Raw genomic sequence first — 26,209 nt, 5'->3', positions numbered from 1 at the left:
ATTTTAGCAAAGGACATGAAGTAACTGTAAGAAGCAGAATGGTTTTGATAAATTACAACAGGCTGGTCCATTTCCATTCCTAGAACTAGATTAAGGAGTTGTGGGTAATATAGCAATTCTGAAACATTTTCCATAGAGATTAAAGACCCCGGAAAGAAAGTCAAGGTCATGAGTTTATAACAGCTCTCCAGTGGTTCAAGTAGAAGTCTCTCTAAGCTCTACTACTTGAAATTATTTAACTGGAGAGAGTGGGTTGGCCAGTGTGGTGTAGTGGTTAAGAGCGGTAGACTTGTAATTTGGTGAACCGGGTTCGGGTCTTCACTCTTCCACCTGAAGTCTGCTGGGCTCAGCAATACCTCTCACCCTGGGCTTTTTTCTCACCCAAGTATCCGATTTTTATAAAATATTAAAAACTGGGCCTCTGCTGCAGAATCTGCAATCTGCAGCACATGGATCAGACCCTCTCTAACCACCTCCCCACAACTTGGTGCTCCACCGGATGCCTTTCTGGCAGCCCTGGGGAACACCCAAGTTGTGTCCTTTAGATATCATCATCATCATCATCATCATCATTATTACCACCACCGAGACACCTAAAATACAAAGGTTTGTATCCAACAATGTGCTTAAGAGATTGTTCCATCAGCACAAGCATTTGTGTTTGCCCAACAGAACGATCTCCTCTCTCTGCCTGTGTGCTGTTCTGGGGGTTATCCTGACCCACTGGCACAGATCTGAGGAGGGCGCTAGTGGAAATTTTTGTGCTGCCTCCCACTAGTACAATGAGTTCGTTGAATACAGCCCAAAATCAACAGAAACACAGAAACTTTGTTAAACAGACAAAACAAAAAAAGTATATGCTATTTTGATATTGGGTTCTTATTTCAGTTTACATTTCAATAATACCGAACTCCTAATAATTTATATTGTTGATTTCATCCTGTACCTTGTTGTTCCAATACAAAATGATGACTGAACACTTTTCAATAAAGCTTTTGTTCTCCTTCTCTGATTCTAATATTTGTGAGTTTTAGCATGTATGCTACAGCTGCATCTCAAATCTTTATCATCAAATCCCTCAATGATGGAGGAACCTTCTATTTCCATTTTTGGTTAACCACCATTCTGGCCACTTTTAGCAGGTGGATAATTATTCCCCTCTCTCTCTTCAAACACTCTGGTCTAGACGTCTAGACCAGTGTTTCCCAAACGTTTTTGGGCAACGGCACACCTGTGTACTAAAAAAAAATCTCGCGGCACACCACCATTAAAGCCCCGCCCCGTGACGTCAGCGCGCAGCGTCACGCCGGGAGGGACGCACAAAAGTGAACGTTTTTTCCCTCGGCAGCTCCTCTCAGCTGCGCTCAATCCGCCTCCGCGCAGGCTGAGGGAGGGAGGGAGGGGCGCGTGTGACCCGTCTCTGCTGGGAGACCAAACCCAGCGAGGCAGAGTCGCGCGGAGGCGCCCAGGCAGCGCTGCCGGCTGCGAGGAGGAGCGCCAGGCAGCAGCAGGAGGCGCGGCCTCTCCTCGCCGCCCCCGCCCCGCCTCTCGCCGCCCGACTCGCCCGCCTCCCTCCAGGCATCTCGCGGCACACCAGCCGGTGTCTCACGGCACACTCGTGTGCCGGGGAACACCGGTTGGGAAACACTGGTCTAGACGTTGCCAAATAAAATAACTATACTGTCCAACTAAGGTAAAAGTAAGGTAAAGTCAAAGGTGACTATGGGGTGCAGTGCTCATCTCGCTTTTCACACCAAGGGAGCCAGTGTTTGTCCACAGACAGCTTTCCAGGTCATGTGGTCAGCATGACTAAATCTGGTGCAATGGGACACCATGACGAGTGCCAGAGCACATGGAAACGCCATTTACCTTCCCACCGCAGTGGTACCTATTTATCTACTTGCGCTGGTATTCTTTTGAACTGTTAGGTTGACAGGAGCTGTGACAGAGCAACATGAGCTCACCACCATTGCGCGGATTTGAACTACCGACCTACTGATCGGCAAGCCCAAGAGACTCAGTGGTTTAGACCACAGCACCACCCACATCCCTACTGTCAAACTATATCCAACTAAATGGTACTGTCCAGCTATATCCTGCCATCTCCCAATAGGCTTTAATATTCACACAAACCCTCTCAAATATCTGCTCTTGCACCTCCACACTCCTAACACATGTCTTCTACTTTTGGATATACTGTATGTGACTTAATCCCTGAGGTCTTTAATGCCAGCTAAGTTATGTTTATCAAAACTGTTTTTAAAACGTTAAGTATTTTCCCCACAAGGAACTGCCTCCCTATATCCAGTTCCAAGAAGCTTCTGGTCTCTCACCATCTAAACTCCCTCTCCCGTTGTTTATTTATATGCCTGTGAAAATGACAGTGTGAAGTAGCAATCCCATCCTGATCTCCTGCCCTGCAGGCAGTGGTTATAACACTCCAGAGCTTATAGGGGATTGTGCAAACAAAACAAAACTGCAGTTGGGGGAGCTCTTTGTAGGGCTGTGTGGACAAGCCATTACACTACGTCTGCAAATTCAGGACTTCATTCTCGTTCAAAGCAGTGTTACAATCTGTGAACTTTTCTCCAGATTCCCAGATCTTGGAACCATGCAGACTAGATTTCCCCCTAGTCAGTTTTAAACTGGCTGCATTGCTTCCCATGAGTTTAACTTAAATCACCTTCTGTCTTAGAAAGTGGGCAATTTTGAGTTTGCGCACACATAAATAAAGTTAGAATACGCAATCACCAATGGTCATAAGGTATTGCCGCCATTCAGCCATTTTCTGGCATTGAGAATAGACAGCCACTCTGTGCAGATGGTTACTTCATTCCTGTGTATTTCTCCAATGATCTGGCATTACTTTAAGCTGACTATTTACTGAATGCCAGCCTGTACAAATAATACTGGCCAACCACAGTCCTGTGTTTGAAAGAATGCTCTTCCAGGTCAAAAGGAAAGGGGGCATATTTTAGAGCTTCTCTGTGGTTTAGGAGCCTTCGGACTAAATCACTTCACATCTTTGGGCTGACAAAGATTTAGAGTTTCTTGAAGACAATGGCTTCAATCCATTGCAAAGTTATGCACACTTAAGCCCCAAGGATTAAGCACATATTACTGAGCCCTGGGTTCCTGCCTGTTTCCTTCCCAGGCTATGAAGACAGCTCTTTTAACCCCTTCGTTGTAGCCCCAATCACTGTTTTTGCTCATCTCACCAACACTGCTTGTTGGGAAGTATTTCTATACTTTGGGTACACTAAATCCTTGAAGAGCAATCACTTTAATCCGCTGCAGCAAACCCAACAAATAAAGGCTTGTGGCATCTTGAAGACAAATGCGCATATGAAGAAACAAGGCATCAGAGGGGTTCCACTGTTGCAGAACGAAAGAAGCAAAGAATCTTGTGGCACCTTCAGAACAAAGAAAATTACTGTGGCATAAGCTTTTGCGACCTCATAGTCCAGTTCAACCAATGCAACAGGCCCTTTCGCTAAAAAAAAAAAAGGCTTGCTACAATAAATATGCTAGTCTTTAAAGTGTCACAAGTCTCCTGATTTGTTGGGTTGTAACACCACCACACTTTTTTTTTTAAAGGAACCTTGTGTAAGATAAGGACCAGGGGATGAAATTCTAAACACAATGACCTGGAAGGAAGCCCCACTGAAACCAGTAGGCTTTACGTCGGGGTAGGCAACCTAAGGCCCGTGGGCCAGATGCGGCCCAATCGCCTTCTCAATCCGGCCCACAGATGGTCTGGGAATCAGCATGTTTTTACATGAGTAGAATATGTGCTTTTATTTAAAATGCATCTCTGGGTTATTTGTGGGGCACAGGACTTCGTTCATTCCCCCCCCCCAATATATATATATATATATATATATATATGTAGGTTTTGGTGTCTTCGGGTGTCTTCCCGTGTAAGAGTTGGGGTGTCTAGGCGACGTTTCGACGAGGTCTCACTCGTCATCTTCAGGCTGGTGCTTTCGGCTTCTTGTTACTAGAACAAGGCTTCTTGTTACTCTGTTCTAGTAACAAGAAGCCAAAAGCACCAGCCTGAAGATGACGAGTGAGACCTCGTCGAAACGTCGCCTAGACACCCCAACTCTTACACGGGAAGACACCCGAAGACACCAAAACCTACATTCCTGTACCCGTGAAAATCTACGAAAGCATATATATATATATATATATATATATATATATATATATATATATATATATAGTCCTGCTCACCACATGGTCTGAGGGATGGTGGAACGGCCCACGGCTAAAAAAGGTTGCTGACCCCTGCTTTACGTCTTAGCAACACACTGTTAATATGCTTTCATTTTGCTCCGATTGCACTTTGACTGTTTATTGTGTTGTGTTTGAGTGTTTTGTTTTCTTTTATACGACGCTGATAGTGGATACTGAATATCAACTACCAGACTATAGCAGGCTCACTCCAGTGGTGGAGGAGCACTGGTGAAATTACAAGTCATTTCGCTTTATTAGTTGTTTGGCAATGCTTCCACAAAGTTACCTCATTACTGCCATCTAGAGGGGCACTCCTACACCATAGTGCAGTAAAAGCAGGACCAAAAAACAAACCCAGAACATTTGTGGTATAAAAGGTTATAGGATTTCAGTAGGAAGTTACAGGGCATGTACTAAATAATAATAATATTTTTTACATTTATATCCCGCCCATCTGGCTGAGTTTTCCCATCCACTCTGGGTGGCTTACAACATATAAAACACAACAAAACATCGAACATTAAAAAAACAAGATATCTTATACAAGCAACAAATAAACCAATAAATCAATAAAAACCAGTAACAATAACAACAATAATAATAGTTTACAGTTATGCCCAAATTAAAGTAACCTTCAACCCCAACTAAAGATTTAGCCAGCACCAATCCAACAAAAATGAAACAGAGTGACCAAAATTAGAACATTTTAAAAACACTATAAGTCCACTCCAAAAATCTGGAGGCACAAAGCGTTTTGAAAAGGAGATCATAAAACCATGAGCACAAATAATCATGAATGCCCAATAGAAAGGATGTCTGAAGGGGCCTGTAATCTCAAGGAAGAAACTGGGAACACGCTAGTGGGAAAGGGCATATGGTTAATTCTACACTACCATTCAAAAAAATGTTTTCAGAATAATGTTCCTTAATGAAAAGCTGGAATAGCCAATCATATGCTACGGAGAAAACTGATCAGCTGATCAAAAATGAAGGGAAAGATCCACTCAGAGTTTCTCTTATGTAAGCCCTACTGAAATGAACTGAAGAATAACACCTTGTGTAGGTTTCATTCACACTATGGGGATTCCACAGAGAAACGTCCTAGTGAATTGGGCTCCCAGATTCAAAGGTATTTTGTCTGTTTTAGAAGCACAACTTTTGAAATGTAACAATACTGGACATTAATTTTACTTGCCTCTTGAAGCCATTGACTGGATAATAGCATGGCAGCAAGTGGTTTCTTAGTTTAGGAATAATGAAAACCATCAGAATTTCCAAGTTCTCTCAATAAGTCAAGTGGCTTGAGAAATCAGTTTAAAATGGGTGACATGGGCCATATCATTCCACATCTGAGCCTTCTGTACTTTCTAGCTATTAGCCTGTGAACCTAATTCAAGGTGCCGGTTAATATCTTTTATGGTGTAGTCATCTGCTACAAAGTTCCACTGACTTAAAAGGACACACCTGCAGATAAGTGTGCACAGAATAGTCCCTGCAGGGCCGGCCCATAACATTTTGGCACCTGAGGTGAACCACAAAATGGCGTCTCCTCTCCAACCAGGGAGGTAGGTGTGAGTGAAGACCTACACCAGGAACAAGAGAGAAATAAAGATCTACATCAGGATCTGCTGCCCCGTGCATCCTGCCGCCTGAGGCAGTAGCCTCACCTTGCCTCACAAGTGAGCCGGCCCTAAGCCCCTACATAGCATAGAAAGGTCTTAAGATATGTGAATACAACCTTGCTCTATGCACCCCTTTTTATTTATGTATATTAGATTAGGGTGCAGTGCAGATTCAGATGGGTGGACCTGTCCATTTTGTTTTTCTCAGTTTCTCATTTTCTAAACTTAGATTCAGTTCTCCACATTTCTACATCAATCTGCAACTTCTTTTAAGGTCCTCATGAAAATTCATCAGTATTTTGCTGTGAATTTCTCCTAATATCTGGATGTTTGACTAATATACACATTTTTGCAAAGCATTTCCCTCCAATATAACACATCTTTGTATGCTATTTTCACTAGTATATGCCAATTTATGTACATTTTATCCTGGCATGTACCTTACTTAGCTAGAGAACTGCATTGCAAAATTCAGAGATTTGCAAATTTCAAAGGATGGCTATGTTTCACACGTGTTGCTTCAGAAAGTGCAAATTAGGTAGACTCACCTTTAATTGCGAAATGAATCAAATGTCACCCCATCCCTAGATACAAAGTAGGACATTTCCTTCTGCTACACCTACATTATAGAAACCATGACTAGGGAAATGTTTTTCTGTTAGCTCTTCTTTCCATCAGGAGAATATATTTTCCCTTCAGAGAGTTTTTAATCACTAAAAAGTGGCTCAGTCAGGTTCTATTCTTGTTTGCTTTTATAATTTTAGATGGTATTTTTTCTTAAAGTGCATCTGTCTTCATTTTAGAACAAGGTACTGCTGTTTGAATGCCACTTAGTGCATAATTGCACAAAAGCAAAGAACATGTAGTATCACAAACACTAATAGGGTAGAAATGGTCCTTATTGTAAAAAATAAAATAAGGAAAAGTATTTTAAAGTATCAAGTGGACTGCGGATAATTTATTTTTAAGCCTGTATGTCTAAATACAGAATCACATAATAAAACAAAAATAAGGGCTTATAGGAAACCAACAACAGTGAATTGTGCCCATCTGATGCAAGAATGCTAGACTCAAATGTGAATACAGCCTTAAGTTGGAGTGTTTGGATTTAAACAATAATGATAAAATGTCCAATCTAAATGCACTTCCAATGTGAGCCAAAGTAGTTTACTATCAGTTTTGGGCTGGACATATCTAAATCTAAATCTCTGTTTAGTCATAATACTCAGCTTCAATCTGTCAGCATCTCTTAGCCCAAGTTCCCTTATAAAATAAGGCTTATACCATCACGTGTAATAAATAATTACAAGCAGGCACCTTGAAACAATAGGACAATGGCAATAAGACTGAGGATTCAGCCTTCATTAATGGAGCTCCCTCTATAGCTGACCTGACTGCAAGGCAGTATTACAACTGAACGACTGTACAAACCAGGTTACTCTCAATGTGAGCTTTTTCTGTGTCTGTGTTCATGGAACACTCTGTATGAAAGCAGAAAAGTAACAGAAAACCGCATTGTTAACTGTTGAAGGAGATCTTAAATTATTCCATTCTCTGTTTCTCACTCTGTTTTATTATTAAAACAATATGCATGATTCTAAGTAAAGCAAGTTAGAATGGGAGTCAGGAAAATAAATCAGGATTCTGAGAATGCCCTTGAATTTCTTGCACTGATTACAAAGCTCAAGCCAGGGGAGGGTGTCAGAGAAACTCCCACACACACACACACCTCTATTAACTCTGAGTAAACAAAGAGTAAGAGTGCCTTGCCTTAGTTGTAAGATAGAGGATTTGCTCTTGCCCCACATGCATTCAAAACGCCCATTGGTTTCAGCAAAATGAGGGGGGCGCAAAAGTCCAAAGGGGTAGTGCAGTTACACACTGCAGTTAATATTAATGCAATCAAGAAATGTAAAAGTCTGGGTGTGTGACTGTGGACTTGTCACAAATTAAGTGGTTTCCCTATTCTAGGAATGTTCACAGATGAATGGAAAGGAGTGACAGTGAAATAGACCAACATCCAACCTGACACTAATTACACACACGCATTAACAGCAGTTGCTGTGGATTTCCTTCTGCTTTATAACAAAAAAACACAAAAGTGGGGGGGGGTGAAGTGGAAAGAATCAGCCCCTTTATCTACACCCAGAGTTACTCAGCGCAGGGTCTCCAGCAATCTGCTCCCTAAAACTCAGCAGCCGTTTACCACTTTACTGCGCTCAATTACCTTGGAAGGTTTGATTTCCCCACCATTTCCTTAAAGTTTTGTTTCAGGAGGGGGATGGGGGCAGGTTGGAATCTGGGCTGAGAGAGGAGAACTCAGTTCATTCAAAGAAAAAGAAAAACATTACAAAAGGGAACATAGCTTTATGTTCCAGGTTCCCGAGATTACGCACTTCAATTTCATCAATAAAACTGCAAGGACCACTTTGTAAGACAAGAAAGGTTCGTCTAGTTCATTTTACAATCTCTCCCCCCACCCCTTATTCTTTCTACGTTGCAGAGTTTAAGATCTACACACACACACACACACACACACACACACACACACACACACACACAAACACACACACAAAATAAATGTGCACAGGCATCCAGAAACACTGGCTCTCTGCCCCAAAGAGCTTACACTGAATATATGGCAACACAACATGAGCAAACAAAACCCATTGTAAAAGTCAAGGATCTACCATACAGCTAAGATACTCATTTTCCTTCTGTAGGTCCGAAATCACTGGATAGCAATAGTCTTTTTTCTCTCTCTCTGGAGCAGTGCTTCAGATGCTAACCCTACCCTCTTTTGATGCTGGTTTCTGACCTGGACGCCCCCCTCCCTTCTTACATGGCTTCTGCTCATGTCTCTATCTCCCTCCCCCTGACCACCCACCCCCAGTTCTGTTCAAGGGACTGGAATTCAACCTTCTGTCCTTCCTGGGTATTCTGAGTGGTTCCTACCTTCCACTTAGTGACTCTTCCTTTTCCTTTCCTTCCTTAAGATTTGCAAAGTGGGAAAGAATTCTGAAAGGGGAGAAGGTGGGAGGGGAGAAAAAGAAATCTTACCTCTGAGGCTCCCTTTGTTGCTTGGAAGCAGGCAGGAATGACAATTAGGGAAGCATTCACCTCCTTTTACTGCTAGCAGCGTGCTCTAAAGAAAAGGATAGGGATGCTGCTCTGTGTCTCCTCCCTCTTCTCCCTGTCCCACCCTCCTCCTTCTCCTCCTCCTCCTCTCATGCTCCCTCCCATCCATAGCCTGAAAGACAGCTCTCGTTGACCTCCTGCTTCAAGTCACTTTTCACCATTGACCTCCTGCATCAAAGTCTCCTTCCCTCTCCTCTCTTGCCTGTTGAAGTTGCAGCTCCTAGCTCGCTCACTTTCTGTCTCCCTATGTTATACAGCACAGGACAAGAGGCAGATCTGGAGCTACTGGGAGAGACGCAGTAGACAGGCACAGTTTCTTACTCTCAATTATTAGGCTACTGGGAAATAGAGCAAGAGGAGGGGGAGAGAAGTGGATTTTGTGTGCGGAAGCCCTTGTGATACCTGGTTCTGATACCGATCAGAAATTCCTGGGTGCAGCATGTGCTCGGAGGCACCCTGTTCCTTCATTCTTAGCGTATTATCTCCCCATCCGCGCTGCTATCTTGCACCTGGCTCTGGTTGGCAAACCTAGTAAAATAACGAAGTAGTTTTAATAAAAAATAACAAAGTAGATCCCACAAGCCTAAAGCCTGCCCACACCTCTTCTGCACCACCACTGGAAGGGCAACGCACACCACAATCTAAGCATGCCTATCCTGGGTTGTTTATTCACATAACCACTTTTAGATCTTATACCAGTGTGTGCAATCCTTTATCAATTGATGGATTCTTTTCTAACCCACCACTCACCTTGTGCAAACTGACTGCTCCTGTTCCAATACAGCCATGGGCATTCACCACCAGATACGTGTGCCATGAGATGAAACTCTTTCCATTCATTCAGCGGACACCAGCTGGATCTCACTCCATTTGCCTATGCAATCCATATGGATAAAGTCAGCTTGGCTTGAAACAGATGAACAGCTTGGTTCTGTGAATCTATTCCATTCCCCAGTAAGTTCACGACTTGTTTTCTGGCTATGGCTCCGACTTAACTGGCTGGACACTGGGGAGTGGTGGTTAGATTCTGATGAGTGGGCACTGGGAGAAGAGGAGAGGGATGGAGACGGACTTGAAGGGATCTGTGCTCTGGGGGAGCCTGTAACAGGTAGGAGATGAGTGTCAGAGGCAGGAGGAGCTGAAGGATTGGAGAATGAAGAACAGGTACAGGAGGGTGGAGAGATAAGTCAGGCTGGCGTAGAGTCAAGGGCTTCCACACCTCCTCCTGCTCCTACCTCCCCTGCTCCACTCTCTCCCAGGACCAAAAGAGGATTGAAGGGGAGGAGCTGAAGCAAGCTACACACAGATGCAGTCTTTGCCTGCTCAGGTGGGGGAGATACATAAGTTAAGGATGGGGACAAACCTTCTCTGTCGAGGCAACTGTCTCATCGGATGCACACCTAGCAGTAGCTGAGAGACACAGGACTGATGGACGTGCCTTTCCCTAACTTGCAAGTGCACTTTTGACAATATAGAGTTATCGTATTTTTCGCTCTATAAGACATACCCAACCATAAGACGCACCTAGTTTTAGAGGAGGAGAACAAGAAAAATATTCTCTCCCTCTCTGCTCAGCGCTTCTCCAGCAAAGCGGGAGGAGAAACAGAGCCCCTTCCAGGAGGCTTTGGGCGGCTTTCCCTGAAGCCAGGAGAGCAGCCTGCATTGCTCTCCTGGCTTCAGTGAAAGCTGCGCAGCCTGCATTCGCTCCATAAGATGCACACACATTTCCCCTTACTTTTTAGGAGGGGAATGTACGTCTTATAGAGTGAAAAATGTGGTAATTCCTCACACTGGACATTCCTTGCCTGATAGCACCATGGCACAAACTACCCTATTTTTCGTTCTATAGGACGCACATTTTCCCCTCCAAAAATTAAGGGGAAATGTGTGTGCGTCCTATAGAGCGAATGCAGGCTGCGCCGCTAAGCCCAAAGCCAGAACAGGAAGACAGAGCACTGCGGAGCGCTCCGTCTCGCTGCTCTAGCTTGGGGACGGCTGCGCGCAAACCTCTGCAGGGCAGCGGGGTGCCTTCACCTCGCTGTCCTGCAGAAGCTAGCAAGGCTGTTCCCAAGCCAGAACAGTGAGACGGAGGGCTCTGTTTCACTGCTCTAGCTTGGGGACGGCTGCGCGCAAACCTCTGCAGGGCAGCGGGGTGCCTTCACCCCACTGTCCTGCAGAAGCTAGTAAGGCTGTTCCCAAGCCAGAACAGTGAGAAGGAGGGCTCCGTCTCGCTGCTCTAGCTTGGGGACGGCTGCGCGCAAACCTCTGCAGGGCAGCGGGGTGCCTTCACCCCGCTGTCCTGCAGAAGCTAGCAAAGCTGTTCCCAAGCCAGAACAGTGAGAAGGAGGGCTCCGTCTCGCTGCTCGAGCTTGGGGACAGCTGCGTGCAAACCTCTGCAGGGCAGCGGGGCGCTACGCTCCAAAGGCTTCAGGGATCTTTGAGGCTGGCGGTGGGGGAAAGCAGCACTTCGCCCCACCGCCAGCCCCACAAGCTCTGGTGAATGTACCTTGAACGCACCTTGTTTTAGAGGGGGAGAACAAGAAAAAAAAAATTCCCTGTTCTCCCCCTCCTATGGTCCGGTGCGTCCAATGGAGCGAAAAATACGGTAGTTTGTGTGGCTGAATCAACTGACAGACAAAATGGGGTTCCTATTTGTGAACCAACAGGGGATTGGGCTGAGAAGATAAGAGTTCTGTTCTGGATGGGGTTGCATTCCCCACCCCCACCCCAGACTTCCTTAAGGATCAGGTTTGGAGCATGCAAATAGTATCGGTGGTATAAACCACTTCTCATTAGCTTAGGCTGGTACACCAACTGCAACCCCTCCTGAACAGAAATGAATGCCCTAGTAACATAACAGAGGCACTACCCTGGAAGACTTCTTAGAAATATCAAGTGGGCTTTTGGAAAACTTGGGTTATATGGATGATATCTCACTGATGTTGAAATAGTTCCACTGGCTTCCCATGTCTTTCCAAGTACCATTTCAGGTGCCATTGAGCTACAAAAATCCTATATAGTTGGGGACCAATATACCTCAAGGAACACCTAACTCAATAGAAACCTGCATGGGCTTCAAGCTCTGTTTATGGGGCCCCCACCTGCTGACATGAGAGAAATGGATCTGTTCTGGAGTGGCTTTCTTGTCCCTGGAATGCCCTCCTGGTTTCAGCACATCCAGTAACTACATTGCTGAATTTCTGGCACTAGCTAAAAACACTTGCTTGTTTACCCAGGTTATGAGTTGGACTGCTGCTGATCTTGACATTTGCCTTCAGCTGAAATCGTAGTTGGTTTTAATCTGCTGGACTCTGACATACTGCAGGGTTGTTTTAAAGCTATATTTTTAAATATGTTATTCTATCTGCTGCAGTATTGCTGTTAGCTAGTCCAGTTTCTTGGATTTTTATTTCACAATCCCCATGCAGTGCTTGGGAAGTTTATTTTAAAACTGAACTAATTCTAGTTCAAGACACCCTGTCCAATAAGGATCTAGCGCCAGTTCCAGTTTGTCATCTTACAAAATAAAGTAGTCCAGTTCACATTCATCCAAATGAACATTTTAGTTCATAAAAAGTTCATCCACACATTTGCTGTGCAACACCGCTTTCAGTATTGTGTTACTGAATTTAGCCTGCTTCAATACTGTGTTGTAACTTGGAACTATCTGCACCTTATGGAGTACAGTGGTACCTCTGGTTACGTACTTAATTCATTCTGGAGGTCAGTTCTTAACCTGAAGCTGTTCTTAACCTGAAGCTGTTCTTAACCTTAACCTAACCACTTTAGCTAATAGGGCCTCCCGGTGCTGCTGTGCCGCCGCCACACGATTTCTGTTCTTATCCTGAAGCAAAGTTCTTAACCTGAGGTACTATTTCTGGATTAGCGGAGTCTGTAACCTGAAGTGTATGTAACCTGAAGCATTTGTAACCCGAGGTACCACTGTATATGAACATATGAACCCACCTTACATTGCAGATTGGTCAACCTAGCATAAATGCTATCTATACCAAATGGCAGCAGTGCTCCCAACAGTTGAAAAGATATTTCTTGGCCTTAGGAGCATAGGAAGCTGCCTTATACAGAGTCAGACCATCAGGGTCAATATCGTTCAAATTGACTTCCAGCAGCCCTTCAGGGTTTGAGACTGGAGACATTCTCAGTCCTAAATGGAGATGCAAGGGATTGGACCAGGGACCTGCTAAGACTCTTTCAATGTCAATGGGTGGTGCAGATATTATAATTTACTGTTTATTTAAAATGCTAATGAATTGCCTTTGCCTGCAATATTATGTATAGTAATATACAATAATTAAAAACAACACACACATACACAAAGTAGAAACATCATTACAGCGGAGCAAGAGAGTGGAATTCACAATTTCACAAAGCCAAACAAAACAGCTTTTGCAGCCTGTCCAAAACTAGGCAAAGATGGGAGTCAACCTTTAGTTTCCTAGGAGGAAAATACACCACTCCCACTACCCCTAGCCAACATGGCTAGTAGTGAGGGGTGAGCAGTGGATGGTTAGGGTGGGGTAGTGGTCTCACCTGACCTCCAGTCAGTTGCATCACTGCTGCTAACTTAGAGGGGGAAGGGTGAGGTGGTGGTGAGGTTGGGGTAGTGAAAGTTTACCAGTGGGAGCTCTGGAATGGCTCCACCAGGGCATTTGCTATGCGGTGACTGCAGCCGTGCCTCCTCTATCTCCTAGTAAGCACCAGGCAGAAGGTCAGTTGAGTGCCACCACTCCATCTGCTACTGGATGGGAGTTGCAATCCAGCAATATATAGAGTGCCCCACATTTGCTATCCTGGCAATAGGGGTTGCACCATATATTTAAAGCTAGTAGTAGCAGTAGTAGTAGTAATTTCCTGCCCTAAGGTCCCAGGGCAAGTTACAACCACTAAAACACATTGTTCTGAAGAGTTTCAAACAAATAAGGTGGGGCCTAAAAATTATACATCTCAGGTGTCAAAAACCAGGGTAAAGAGGTGTATCTTCTTCTGCATTCGCTGAAAGCTGTCTAATGCAGATGCCAGACATGCCTCTGTGGTCATGTCTACATCACATATTTAAAGCACCTCCAAAGCCTGGGAACTGTGGTTTAACCCTTGCAGGGTTATAATTCTCAGCACCTTTAACAAACTACTCAAGATACACAAACTCAGGATTGGATGAATCTTAAGGGGAAGAGAATTCTGAGGATCAATACATACATCTTGTTGTAAATGGCATCAAAAGGAAGGATAACAGATATAAGAAAGAAAGAAAGAAAGAAAGAAAGAAAGAAAGAAAGAAAGAAAGAAAGAAAGAAAGAAAGAAACCGCTCCTGTGAGAAGTTATTTTTCACCTACCAAGCTTCCATGCCAGATGCCTTTCTAAGAGCTGTTTTACATCCTGACAACTCTGTTTAAAAGGATTCCACCAGCCCCCACCAGGTTGCAGCACGTGGTTACTCTCCTCAGAAACATTGTGCAGGGAGATGAATTATATGAATTTCTCCACAAGCATGACAAGAGTTTGGAAATTAAGATAGTGAAATCAGATGCACACATCTGTTAATGAGCTTTTCTTTTTTATAACTGGAGTGCAACTGTCCATAAGGCGGCTCTCATTCCAATCAGTGTGTGTGTACAGTGGTGCCCCGCAAGACGAATGCCTCGCAAGACGAAAAACTCGCTAGACGAAAGGGTTTTGCGTTTTTTGAGCTGCTTCGCAAGACAAATTTCCCTATGGGCTTGCTTCGCAAGACGAAAAACGAAAACGTCTTGCAAGTTTGTTTCCTTTTTCTTAACACCGTTAATACAGTTGCGACTTGACTTCAAGGAGCAACTCATAGAACGCGGTGTGGTAGCCTTTTTTGAGGTTTTTGAAGACTTTGGTGATTTTTGAAGCTTTTCCAAAACTTCTTTTGCAGCCATTTAGTAAGTTAAACTTTTAAAACTTTTTTGGGGGGTTTGGATTTTGGGTTGGGGTGTTTGGAATTCAAGGACTTGGTGTTGGGGAGGGGTTTGCAAGAATCTGGAAGCTTGTGTGTTTTTTTCTGCATTTTTATGATTTTCTGTGACCATTGGGCCACTCTGCTGTTTTTTTAAAAAAATTCTGGATTTGAATTTCTGTGTGGTGGGTGGCTGGGGGAACAGTTGGGGAGGGGGTTCTTCAGCAAGAAGCAAAGAGTGGAAGAGGAACCTTCTTCGAGTTGTCCCCCAGAGTCTTAGAAAATGTACTGTACACTTTGTTGATTTTTAAATGTTTTTCTGTCATGTTTAGAAACTTAATTTATTGTTCCTTCAATTTTTGAAAAGCTCTTTACAGTATGTGTGACTTTAAAGAGCACTTAATAAACTCTTGTTGTACCAAATTTGGCTTTGTTTGGACTTTTTTTGACCATAGGAACGCATTAATTGAATTTCAATGCATTCCTATGGGATTTCGTGCTTCGCAAGACGAAAAATTCGCTAGACGAAAAAACTCGCGGAACGAATTAATTTCGTCTTGCGAGGCACCACTGTACATAAATGTACATCTAGAGCAGGCGTCAGCAACCTTTTTCAGCTGTGGGCTGGTCCACCATCCCTCAGACCATGTGGTGGGACGGACTATATTTTGAAAATAAATAAATAAATAAACGAATTCCTATGCCCCACAAATAACCCAGAGATGCGTTTTAAATAAAAGCACACGTTCAACTCATGTAAAAATACCAGGCAGGCCCCACAAATAACCCAGAGATGCGTTTTAAATAAAAGCACACATTCAACTCATGTAAAAATACCAGGCAGGGCCCCACAAATAACCCAGAGATGCATTTTAAATAAAAGGACACATTCTACTCATGTAAAAACAAGCTGATTCACGGACCGTCCGCGGGCCAGATTGAGAAGGCGATTGGGCCGCATCCAGCCCCCGGGCCTCAGGTTGCCTACCCCGATCTAGAGTGATTAAAAAAGGAACTTGTGTGTGTATTTGTATTGCTTTTAATCGGCAAATCCTGAAACTTAGACATTGCCATGGATTCTCTAGTATTCGCCTGGGCTCCCTGGGCTTTACATACAGTCTCTCAGAAATTACTTCCAAGAACCGTGTAAGGTCAGCCAGGACTATTTCTCTATCTTACAGGCAGGCAGGGCTGAGTGCCAGCAGTCTCTCAGCAAATCTGTAGCATCAGCAACATTTTAATCATCAGGAACTTTATGAATCACAGTTCAGTCTATGTAACATCTGCTTTCAAACTGCTATGGTTTTCTATTTTGGGGATGGGGTGAATATTTTGCTCAGTTCCTTTATCATCTGACATGGTGCAATAAGAAATACTGTATTCTTTACCCATTCCTAAATCAATATTTATTTTGCATTATTGATGGTAAGCAGTCGGCCCTGAAGCCTTTTATGTGCTTTCCAATTCATAGATAATTGCCACAAATATCTAACAGTTTGCAATAATTCAGAAAGCAAATTGTGTGTCGTTTTAGCGTGGCAGAAGAAATGTTAGCAATCATGTGTTTCTGCAGAATGTATGGCTTATTTATTTATCATGTTTATATTCCACTTTCCCATCCAATGCTAGAAACACACTGGGTTAGAGTGAAACATTTAAAAAATCACAAATGGTTGCTCAGATGCAATGAAGCATTGCAGAAAGCTGTATAACAAGTAATAGAGAGTGATTATAGATAAGCGCTTAGGAAAAGTAACCATTAAGCAACTGGGAAGGATCAAGTTGCCAGCTATGCACCCAGTCTTGAAAACGAATGCATGTCAGTATGCTATAAGCCTTTTTCATATGTAATCCTGCCAAGGGATAAAAGGAACATCATAAGCAGGCCTTTTTTCAGGGGGAATTCACAGGGACCACTGCTCAGTGTGCATCACTGCCATTCTAAGAAAACAAGGGAGGTGTTCATTCTGGCACCTCTTTTTCTAGAAAAAAAATAGCACTGGTTGTAAGTTTTGGTTGAGCAAAATTGAGAAGGGGGCAAAGCTTCTAATGAACGATCCCACTTCAAAATAAAGGGGTGGTGGGGCATATGCTTCTTCCTGGAAATGCATCTATGAATGTGTCCCCCAACCAAAAATATCACTACGCATAGAAAACTAGCATCGGGAAGAGTTCAGCTTTAAAGGTGAAATAAACTCATGCAATGTGAATAAAAATTCTTAAAACAGAAATAGTAGCTATTACATATTAGGATTTTTATTTTAGCAAATTGAGTTTTTAATAAATTCACTAATGGCAAGTTATTATTTTTACAGAGAGTATGGTATTTTAATCATCTTTTTTCCCCCTTAAACTCTTTGTTAACTGCCTTGAGTTAACACCTCTCACACACCCACACATACCTTCTAAATAACATGTGTTTTTCTTAAACATAGGATGTGAAAGCACACGTTCCAGCAAGGCCCTATGCCAGTGGTTTTCAACCAGTGTGCCGTGGCACCCTGGGGTGCCTTGAATGATAGTCAGGGGTGTGGCGGACAACACGGGCCTCTGCCCCTCTTTCCTTTCCTCCCTCCTATGATGCTCTCTTGTGTCTCTGCCTCCCAAAGGCTTACACAGCTGTTTGTTGCAACAGCTCTGGCTACAAGCTCCCCAGGCGAATGGTGCCTGTGGGGCTGGCCCGAGGGTGCTTCCCAGGCCCCTGTGGGGCAGTGTGAGGAGGCACCTCTCTTTGAGGTGGGAGGGGGCAGCTCAGACCAGGGACAGTAGCTGCAGCTGCCCAGAGGACTCCCAAGGAGAGCGGAGAAGAGAGGGGGGAGGGAACACTCCACAAGTGAGTGTGTTCGAAAAGGGGTGGGGGTTGCCAGTTCTGCAGGCAAGGGTTGACATAACTGGGCTCCTGAGCCCCACAGGGGTGCCAGAGAAATAATGTAGTAGGTCAAGGGAGCCGTTGTTATGTAGTGTAGTTTCACCCTGGGCCAACAGGGGGATAATGTATATAGTTTTCACTCAGGTCTGTAGGTAGTTTTCACTCAGGTCCGCGGCAGTTAGTTTAGGCGGGAACTCTGAGCTGTTGTGGTTACAATGTTGACAGCCGGCTGCCTATAAATACAGGCCGGCTGAGCTGTTCGCAGTCAGTTCTATTCCAGCTTGTCTTAATAAAGAGCTACTTGAAGAAATCGCTGTGCCGGCTGCTATGTCAACCCACTACTTAATACTGGCGACGAAGGTGGGATTGGATGGACATCAGAGCACAGCCAGATGCGGCCAGCCTCTGAACTGAGCTAAATCACAGAGCGAAATCACTGAGCGAAATCACTGAGCGAAATCACTGGGCAGAACCAATTCAGAGCTGACTGTTCTGGCTAGAGCACTGTGTTCCATCCATCGCCCTTCACGCCGGCATCGGAATCATGGCTTCATTTGTGCCTCTACCGCCGTTTGCGCCAGCCTCTGAGTCATGGGACTCCTACCTCGCTCGGTTCGACTGCTACCTCCAAGCCAACGAGCTGACAGCAGTATCAGTGGATCGGAAGCGGGGCCTATTCCTCAGCCTCTGTGGGCCTGAGGTGTTTGAGACGGCCCAAGCATTGGTTGCGCCTGAAGCAGTCCAGGCAACACCATGGGACACGATCCAAGAGAAGCTCCGCAACCACTACGCACCAAAGCCGTCCAAGATTGCTGCCCGCCATGCGTTCTACCACCGGAACCAGGCAGAGGGGGAGTCAATCAACAACTACGCCACCGCCCTGCGACAGGCTGCAATGCACTGTGAGTTCCGAGACTTAGACGATGCCCTGATGGATCGAATCGTCTGCGGGGTCCGGGACATCCATCTGCAACGGCGTCTCCTAGCCAAGCCAGACCTCACGCTACAGAAAGCCATTGAGGAGGCTGTGGCCTCAGAAGCTGCTGAACGCTCCGCCCAGGAGATCCGCAAGTCCAGCAGCCCGCGTCTTGCTAGGGGGCCAGTTCCGGTGCATCATGAGGAGGCCAGCAGTGATGAGGCATCCTCCAGTGAAGACGATGACGTGCACCAGACAAAGCGGGAGCGCAGGAAGCTCCAACAGAAGTCCAAGGGCCAACCGGAATGTGCTGGCTGCGGAGGCGACCATTCCCGTGCCAAGTGTCGATTCAGAGACGCCATCTGTAGGAGGTGTTCCAGAAGGGGCCACATCGCTAAGGTCTGCCGATCGGCTCCGTCTGACACCCCCCCTTCATCGACTCGCAAGTTCAAGTCTTCCCTCCAGTCTGCCAAGGAAAGTTGTTTCGCTCTCACCAACTGCCGCTGCCCGTCTGGAACCACGATTGGCCAAACCGACTCGTCTACGCGACGCAAGCTGAACGTCACGGTGCTCATTGAAGGAGCTCCATGTGACATGGAGATCGACACCGGGTCTGCCCTGTCCGTCGTGTCATGGAGCACCATCAAAAGACTGGTACCCAGAGTATCCAAAAGGCAACTCGACTCTCACCGCGTACACCTGAGAGACTATCAGGGAAACGACATTCCCGTGGTAGGCGTTGGCCGGTTCCGGATCGCCTTCAAGGATTTTTCGGGCCTGCTCCGGTTGGTGGTGGTCGAAGGTCAGCGGCCAAGCCTCCTAGGGCTAGACTGGTTTGATGCCCTCGGCCTGGAAGTCACCGGCATCAACTGCATCTCTAACGCAGAGACTGAGGGTCTGGTCAAAGACTTTGCCGAGGTTTTTGACGGCACCTTGGGACAATATACTGGTACGCCCATCTCCTTTAGCCTTGATCCACAAGTCGCCCCCATCAAGCTTAAGCCACGCCGGGTTCCCTTTGCTCTCAAGGCTAAGGTGGACGAACAACTGGACAAACTGATCGCCCAAGGAGTTTTGGAGCCCGTTGACCACGCAAAGTGGGAAACCCCCATCGTCACGCCTGTCAAGCCAGATGGGTCGGTGAGAATCTGCGCTGACTACAAGTGCACAATCAACAAGGCACTTCAGCAGCACGCTTATCCGGTTCCTGTTGTCCAACACCTGCTGCATTCCCTGGGTGAGGGTAAGGTCTTCGCTAAGCTGGACCTTGCCCAAGCCTATCAACAACTGCCAGTCGATGATGCCACTGCTGAAGCCCAGACTATCGTCACCCACCAGGGGGCATTCCGTTGCCGCCGGTTGCAGTTCGGGGTGAGTGTGGCTCCTGGCATCTTCCAAAGCCTTATGGAGCGTCTCCTGCAAGGGCTTCCGGGCGTGGTACCATATTTTGATGACGTCTTGGTGTCTGCAGAATCACACCAACAGCTGTTCGAGCGCCTCCGTGCCGTGCTGACCAGGTTCCAGGAGGCCGGGCTCAAGGTAAAGAGGGAGAAGTGCCTGATTGCCGTTCCACAGGTAGAGTTCCTGGGCTATCTTATCGATGCCTCCGGCCTTCATCCAACCACATCCAAGATCCGCGCTATCCAGCAGGCCCCCACCCCAAAGGACAAAACGGAGTTGCAGGCATTCCTGGGGCTGCTGAACTTTTATAACATGTTCCTGCCCCACAAAGCCACTGTGGCTGAGCCTCTTCACCGACTCCTTAGCACTAAGACGCCTTGGGCCTGGGGTTATCGAGAGACGGCGGCCTTCAACGCGGTCAAGGCTCTTCTTTCTTCAGACAGTGTGCTGGTACAGTACAGTGAATCCAGGCCGCTGGTCCTTGCCTGCGACGCCTCACCTTTTGGCATCGGTGCTGTCCTTAGTCACCGTTTCCCAGATGGAAGAGAAGCACCGCTCGCCTACTTTTCCAGGACACTATCTCCGACGGAACGGAATTACAGCCAGCTCGACAAGGAGGCATTGGCACTTGTGGCTGGAGTGAAGAGGTTCCATGAATACCTCTATGGCAGGACTTTTGACCTCATCACTGACCACAAGCCACTCCTGGGCCTCCTCGCCGGTGATCGTCCAACTCCACCGGTCCTCTCACCACGCATGCTGCGATGGACTGTTTTCCTGGCTGCCTACCACTACCGGCTCATCCATCGCCCGGGGAAATCGATGGGCCATGCCGACGCCCTCAGCCGTTGCCCTCTTCCAGCATTTGTGGAAGACCCGGCTCCAGCTTCATCGCTCCTTCTGATTGAGGATCTTCCAGCAGCGCCTGTATCAGCTGCCACTGTGGCCTCCGCGTCTGCCCAGGATCGCACCATCAGCTGGGTGCTCAACTGGGTGTGGAGGGGGTGGCCACAAGGGCCTTTTGCATCAGAGTTCCAGCCCTTCGCAACCAGACAACATGAACTCTCAGCTCATCGCGGCTGTCTGCTGTGGGGAGACCGTGTCGTGATTCCCCAGGGACTCCGTCAGCGCGTCCTGGAGGCTCTGCACGTTGGCCACCCGGGAATTGTCAAAATGAAGGCGTTGGCTCGGTGTTACGTCTGGTGGCCTAATATGGACGATGCCATCACTGCCTGGGTATCCGCCTGTCAAGCGTGCCAAGAGTCGAGGCCTGCACCACCGGCAGCTAAGGGACACACCTGGGAGACGCCAAAGACACCCTGGTCGAGGGTGCACATCGATCTGGCTGGCCCCTTTCACGGCCGGACCTTTATGGTAGTGGTGGACGCCTATTCCAAATGGCTGGAGGTCGCCCTGATGCCCTCCACCACTACCGAAGCTGTCATCCGGGTGCTGCGAGGCCTGTTTGCAACGCATGGGTGTCCTGATGTCCTTGTCTCTGACAACGGACCGCAGTTCACGTCAGGCACGTTTGAGCGGTATCTTTTGGGACTGGGCATCCGCCATGCCCTAACGGCACCTTTTCATCCATCCAGCAACGGGCAAGCGGAAAGAATGGTGCGCTCGACAAAAGAGGCACTGGCGCGCCTGGACCGGGGAGACTGGCATGAGCGGGTCGCCAAATACTTGTTCGTGCAGCACATCACTCCTCATGCGGCCACAGGGAGGAGTCCTGCTGAACTGCTTATGGGCCGCCGCCTCAGGTCACCGCTTGACCGGCTACACCCAGACTTTGCCGTGGCTGAACCCCCAGGCTGTGCCAACGCACCACGGTCATTTGTTCCAGGAAACCAGGTCTTTGCCCGGAACTATGTGGGGGACATTCCTTGGGTGCCAGCCACAGTAGTGGGAGTCACTGGACCTCGTTCGTACCAGGTGGCACTCGAAGACGGACGTTTGTGGCGGCGGCACATAGACCAGCTTAGGCGCAGGGTTGGCGACTTAGACACTACCGAGGTGCCCCCAACTGCGCTTGCGGCTCCAGAAGAGTCAAGTACAGATGGCGAGGCCCCACCTACACCTCCCTCGCAAACTGCCAGCGTGGAGCCGAACCAAGCCGTCTCAGAACAGACTCAGACCACTCCACTTGCGGAGGCTCCACCCACAGCAGCGGATCCAGGGGAGTTGGTTCCAACGCCACCTAGGGTCGCACCCCAGCCTCAGCGAGAACTGTGTGGCCCTCCGGACTTGGCTACCAGTCCCCGGCGGTCTGGCAGAGTTTCCAAGCGCCCAACTCATTTAAAGGACTACGTTGTTGGACAGGTATCACTGTTGGTCTAAGTATGGGAAATGTAACCGATATGCTTTTGTGCCTAATTGAACCATTACGCGTAGTGCTGTATATAAGGAAACCATTACGATTGTAACTAACGCCTTATCTCGGTGGGGAGGGGTGTTATGTAGTGTAGTTTCACCCTGGGCCAACAGGGGGATAATGTATATAGTTTTCACTCAGGTCTGTAGGTAGTTTTCACTCAGGTCCGCGGCAGTTAGTTTAGGCGGGAACTCTGAGCTGTTGTGGTTACAATGTTGACAGCCGGCTGCCTATAAATACAGGCCGGCTGAGCTGTTCGCAGTCAGTTCTATTCCAGCTTGTCTTAATAAAGAGCTACTTGAAGAAATCGCTGTGCCGGCTGCTATGTCAACCCACTACTTAATAGCCGTGAACCCCAAAAAGTTGAAAACCTCCTGTGCACACAGTCCCACTGAGCTAAATGGGATATAGTTCTGAATAAATATACATAGTATAGGGATACATTTGTGTTTGGAAGTGTACTAAAGCGGCAGTTCTATATAGGCTTACTTGGAGGAAGACCCATTAAGTTCAGACTTACATCTGAGTAAACACACAAAGATTGTACTGGGAATGGGGTTCATGACTGGGGTAGCCAAAGAAGAATAAAAGGCACAGTATTTTTCAGGAGTGAAATTACCGCCCTCTGGTGGAAAAGGAAGCAAATTATTTGAACTAAAGTGACGTGACCCATCGTTCGATGCAGGATGACCTGCTCCATTATGTATTTTGTATTTTTTATATTGTAGTTTCGTGCTGTGGACCGCTCTGCAATCTAGGGATATAGATCAGTATAAAAATTTAGTAACTTTAATAATAATTTATTAAACCAAAGCATGCTATTTGCTGGTTCCAGGCCTACTGCTAAGGAATAGTCTCCTGTCTTTTAAGATGAGTCATACCGAATCAGACTAAAGGAACAGCTATCTCAGCATCCTGCTCTCAGGTTCGCTTCCCGCTTTTGATTCCCAGCACTGGCTATTCAGAGGAATACTACTTCTGACACTAGTTGTCATTGGAAGTCCTATCTGTCATGAATTTTCCTGATCCTCTTTTCAAGCCACCCTAGCTAGCTGCCATTACATCTTGTGGGTACATATTCCTTAGCAATTGTGTGCTGTGTGAAGAACTACTTTATTTGCCTGAAGTGACAAAGGCTTCATTCTGCTGTCTAGATGGGCAGGTGGGTATCAGAGAATCCTAATTTATAGGAACAGAATCTGTTGTGGAAGTGCCCCCACCCCCCTCTGCTGGCACCAATACCATACAGAGGCTGTTATACTGCTTTAATGTCAAAAGTAGCACTTGGGTGAAGAAGGCGAACGACATGGAAAATAATCCACAGTTGGAAAATCAACATTCACGTGCCATTGGTGGTCATAAGCGGCGTTTCTAAAATATGCCATGAGGTGCATGGGGTACATGATGATATGGGGGGGGGTGCTTGGAGGGTTTGTTTGTTTTCACAATCAAGCGGTATATGGAATCGTAGAAACTGTAGAGTTGGAAGGGATCTCCAAGGGTCATCAGGCCAGCCCCCTTGTAATGCAGGAAACACCCTGAAAGATGACCATCCAATCTCTGCTCTTTAAAACTTCCAAGGAAGGAGAGTCCACCACCCAGTTCCGATGTTGAACAACTCTTAACTGTCAGCTATACCAGTGTTTCCCAACCGGTGTTCCGCGGCACACTACTGTGCCGCGAGACGTTGCCTGGTGTGCTGTGGGAGGGAGGCGGGTGAGGCGGGCGGCGAGAGGCGGGGCGGCGGCGGCGAGGAGAGGCTGCCCAGTGCGGGGCTCTCGCCGTCTGCCTGCGGCTAGTCATCTGCAATGACTAAGGAAGGCAGCGCGGCAGGTTCCCTCCCCCCGCCTTTCTTTCAGAGATTTATTGCTGCGCTGGAGGGAGCAATGGGATCCGGAGGCCCAGAAGGACAAAGGCAGTTGCCCACCAGTCGGGAGGAGTCTCACTCAAATGGGGCATTGCTCAAAGGGGAACGTCTCCCTCAAAAGGGGAAGAATGTGGTTTGCCCATGGGTTGGGGGGGGGGAGAAGACACAGCGCCAGCCACCCATCTTTTTCTGAGCTGGTTGCTATTGAGCGGATGGCAAGGGAAACAACTGTGGGAAAGACAGCAACCTCCGGGAAATTCTTGGCGTTGGCCTTAAGGCATTCAGAAGTGTGTGTGTGTGTGTGTGTGTGTGTGTGAGAGAGAGAGAGAGAGAGAGAGAGAGACCATGTTTATCAGATCTCTCACTTGAATCTGAAACTCTCGAGGGACCCTGTTTTCACACTTTTTAAACATTTTGAATGGATCACTTGTTTAAAATCTCACCACTTTTGTTTATATGGCATTGAAACGCTTTTACTACTGGGCTATGGCAAGAAGTATTGTCTGCAAATCCAACCTTTAGGCTTTCTTTCTTCTTCTTCGGGGTGAGGAGAGTGGAAGTAGGTTGGGGGAAAGTTCCCCAAAACTTTAGAAATACTTCCCCAGTGTATATTCTTGCTTTCTTCCAGTGTCCACTGCTACTTACAGTAACAGGGACACCAAAGCTGGCATTTCCAAAGCAAGACTCGGCCCCAGGCAGGATCCTGCAAAGGTTTTTCAATGCAAACTGTTGCAGGCCACCCCAATCTACAAGTGATGAGAGAATCCAGGGGTTCCAAGTGCTTGCGCAGGTTTTGTTTCCCCAGAATGAAGGTCAGTGGAGACTGTGGTGTCTTTAGAACATATGGTTTTATTTACACATCTATGCAACCTGAGCATAAGATGGAGGGGCTCACAGAATTAACCGATCTTCCTTCTCCGTTATGTATGAGCACCAATCAGACAACTGCAAAATGAAAGACAGTAATCAAAGCTTTGGATCCAGCCCAGAACAAGCATGTCTCTAGGTCTCCAGCTTCCATTTTGCTTCTAGCCCAGCTCACTTACATACAACTCTGAGTACCAAAAACACGCACAATCATTTCTGTTAAAAACAAAACCAGACAATGTAAAATACTTTCTTTGTGTTTATTTGATTCCTATTAAAGAGAATTACTTTATATATAGTCAATATAGGCACAGAGTTAATTTTTTAAACATTTTCTAATGGTGGTGTGCCTCGAGATTTTTTTCATGAAACAAGTGTGCCTTTGCCCAAAAAAGGTTGGGAAACACTGAGCTATACAGCCATTTTAAGCGTGTTTTAAGTGCTATATACACCAGAGGGCGATGGTGAGCCTTATGGGAAATTCAATGTACAGGGTTTTTTTTAATTGAAAAATGCTTTTTTTAAAAGGACTGTGTGTGTGTGTGTGTGTGTGTGGATTCCACCTCATAAACTTCCCCCTGAACGTTTATTCGGAAACCTCCTTTCTCGTCACTTGAAGCCATGGGTTCGAGTCCTGCACCTCCAGACCGGGGGGGAGGGACACAAAAGCAAGCGCCGCTCCCTGCATTTTGGCGGCGAACCTCTTCTCTGGGACTCACCTTGTCCTATTAAGTTGGCCAATTCTTGCCATCCCTTTCAATGTATCCTCTTACGACCGGGGGTGGGGGGTGGATATAAGGATAACAGTTCGTGAGGCACCGGTGAAAGGAAACGGCCATTGTGGGCTTTAATGGGGCGGCGCAACCCCACAAGGGCGGCTCTTTTAGGGGTTTTTTTTGGGGGGGGTCGCCTTTCCCAGGGAGCGGCCCCCGTGAGGCGGTCGGGAGGCACGGCGGCTGTGAGGGCGGGCCTGTTCG

General features: G+C 46.6%; 1 protein-coding gene across 11 annotated transcripts in view; it reads right to left on the bottom strand.

The window, feature by feature from the left end:
* Positions 1 to 26,134, bottom strand: part of GREB1 (growth regulating estrogen receptor binding 1) — a 110,089-nt gene extending 83,955 nt beyond the window's left edge. For 5 of the 11 annotated variants that reach the window (XM_081188942.1, XM_081188943.1, XM_081188947.1 and 2 more), the window contains exons 1-4: positions 25,952 to 26,134; positions 9,750 to 9,873; positions 9,402 to 9,527; positions 8,817 to 8,879 (exon numbers count right to left, since the gene is read on the bottom strand). The gene's annotated coding sequence lies outside the window, so the exon portion shown is untranslated. Of the gene's footprint in view, positions 1 to 8,816; positions 8,880 to 8,921; positions 9,007 to 9,401; positions 9,528 to 9,749; positions 9,874 to 25,951 lie in introns of all 11 variants that reach the window. The other 6 variants (XM_081188938.1, XM_081188948.1, XM_081188939.1 and 3 more) reach the window with 3 other exon arrangements.
* Between the last annotated feature and the right edge of the window lie 75 nt (positions 26,135 to 26,209).

This window comes from Podarcis bocagei, assembly GCF_964188305.1.
Source record: "Podarcis bocagei genome assembly, chromosome: 3".
NCBI classification, from domain to species: Eukaryota; Metazoa; Chordata; class Lepidosauria; order Squamata; family Lacertidae; genus Podarcis; species Podarcis bocagei.
This window is presented reverse-complemented; position numbering and strand designations above follow the sequence as displayed.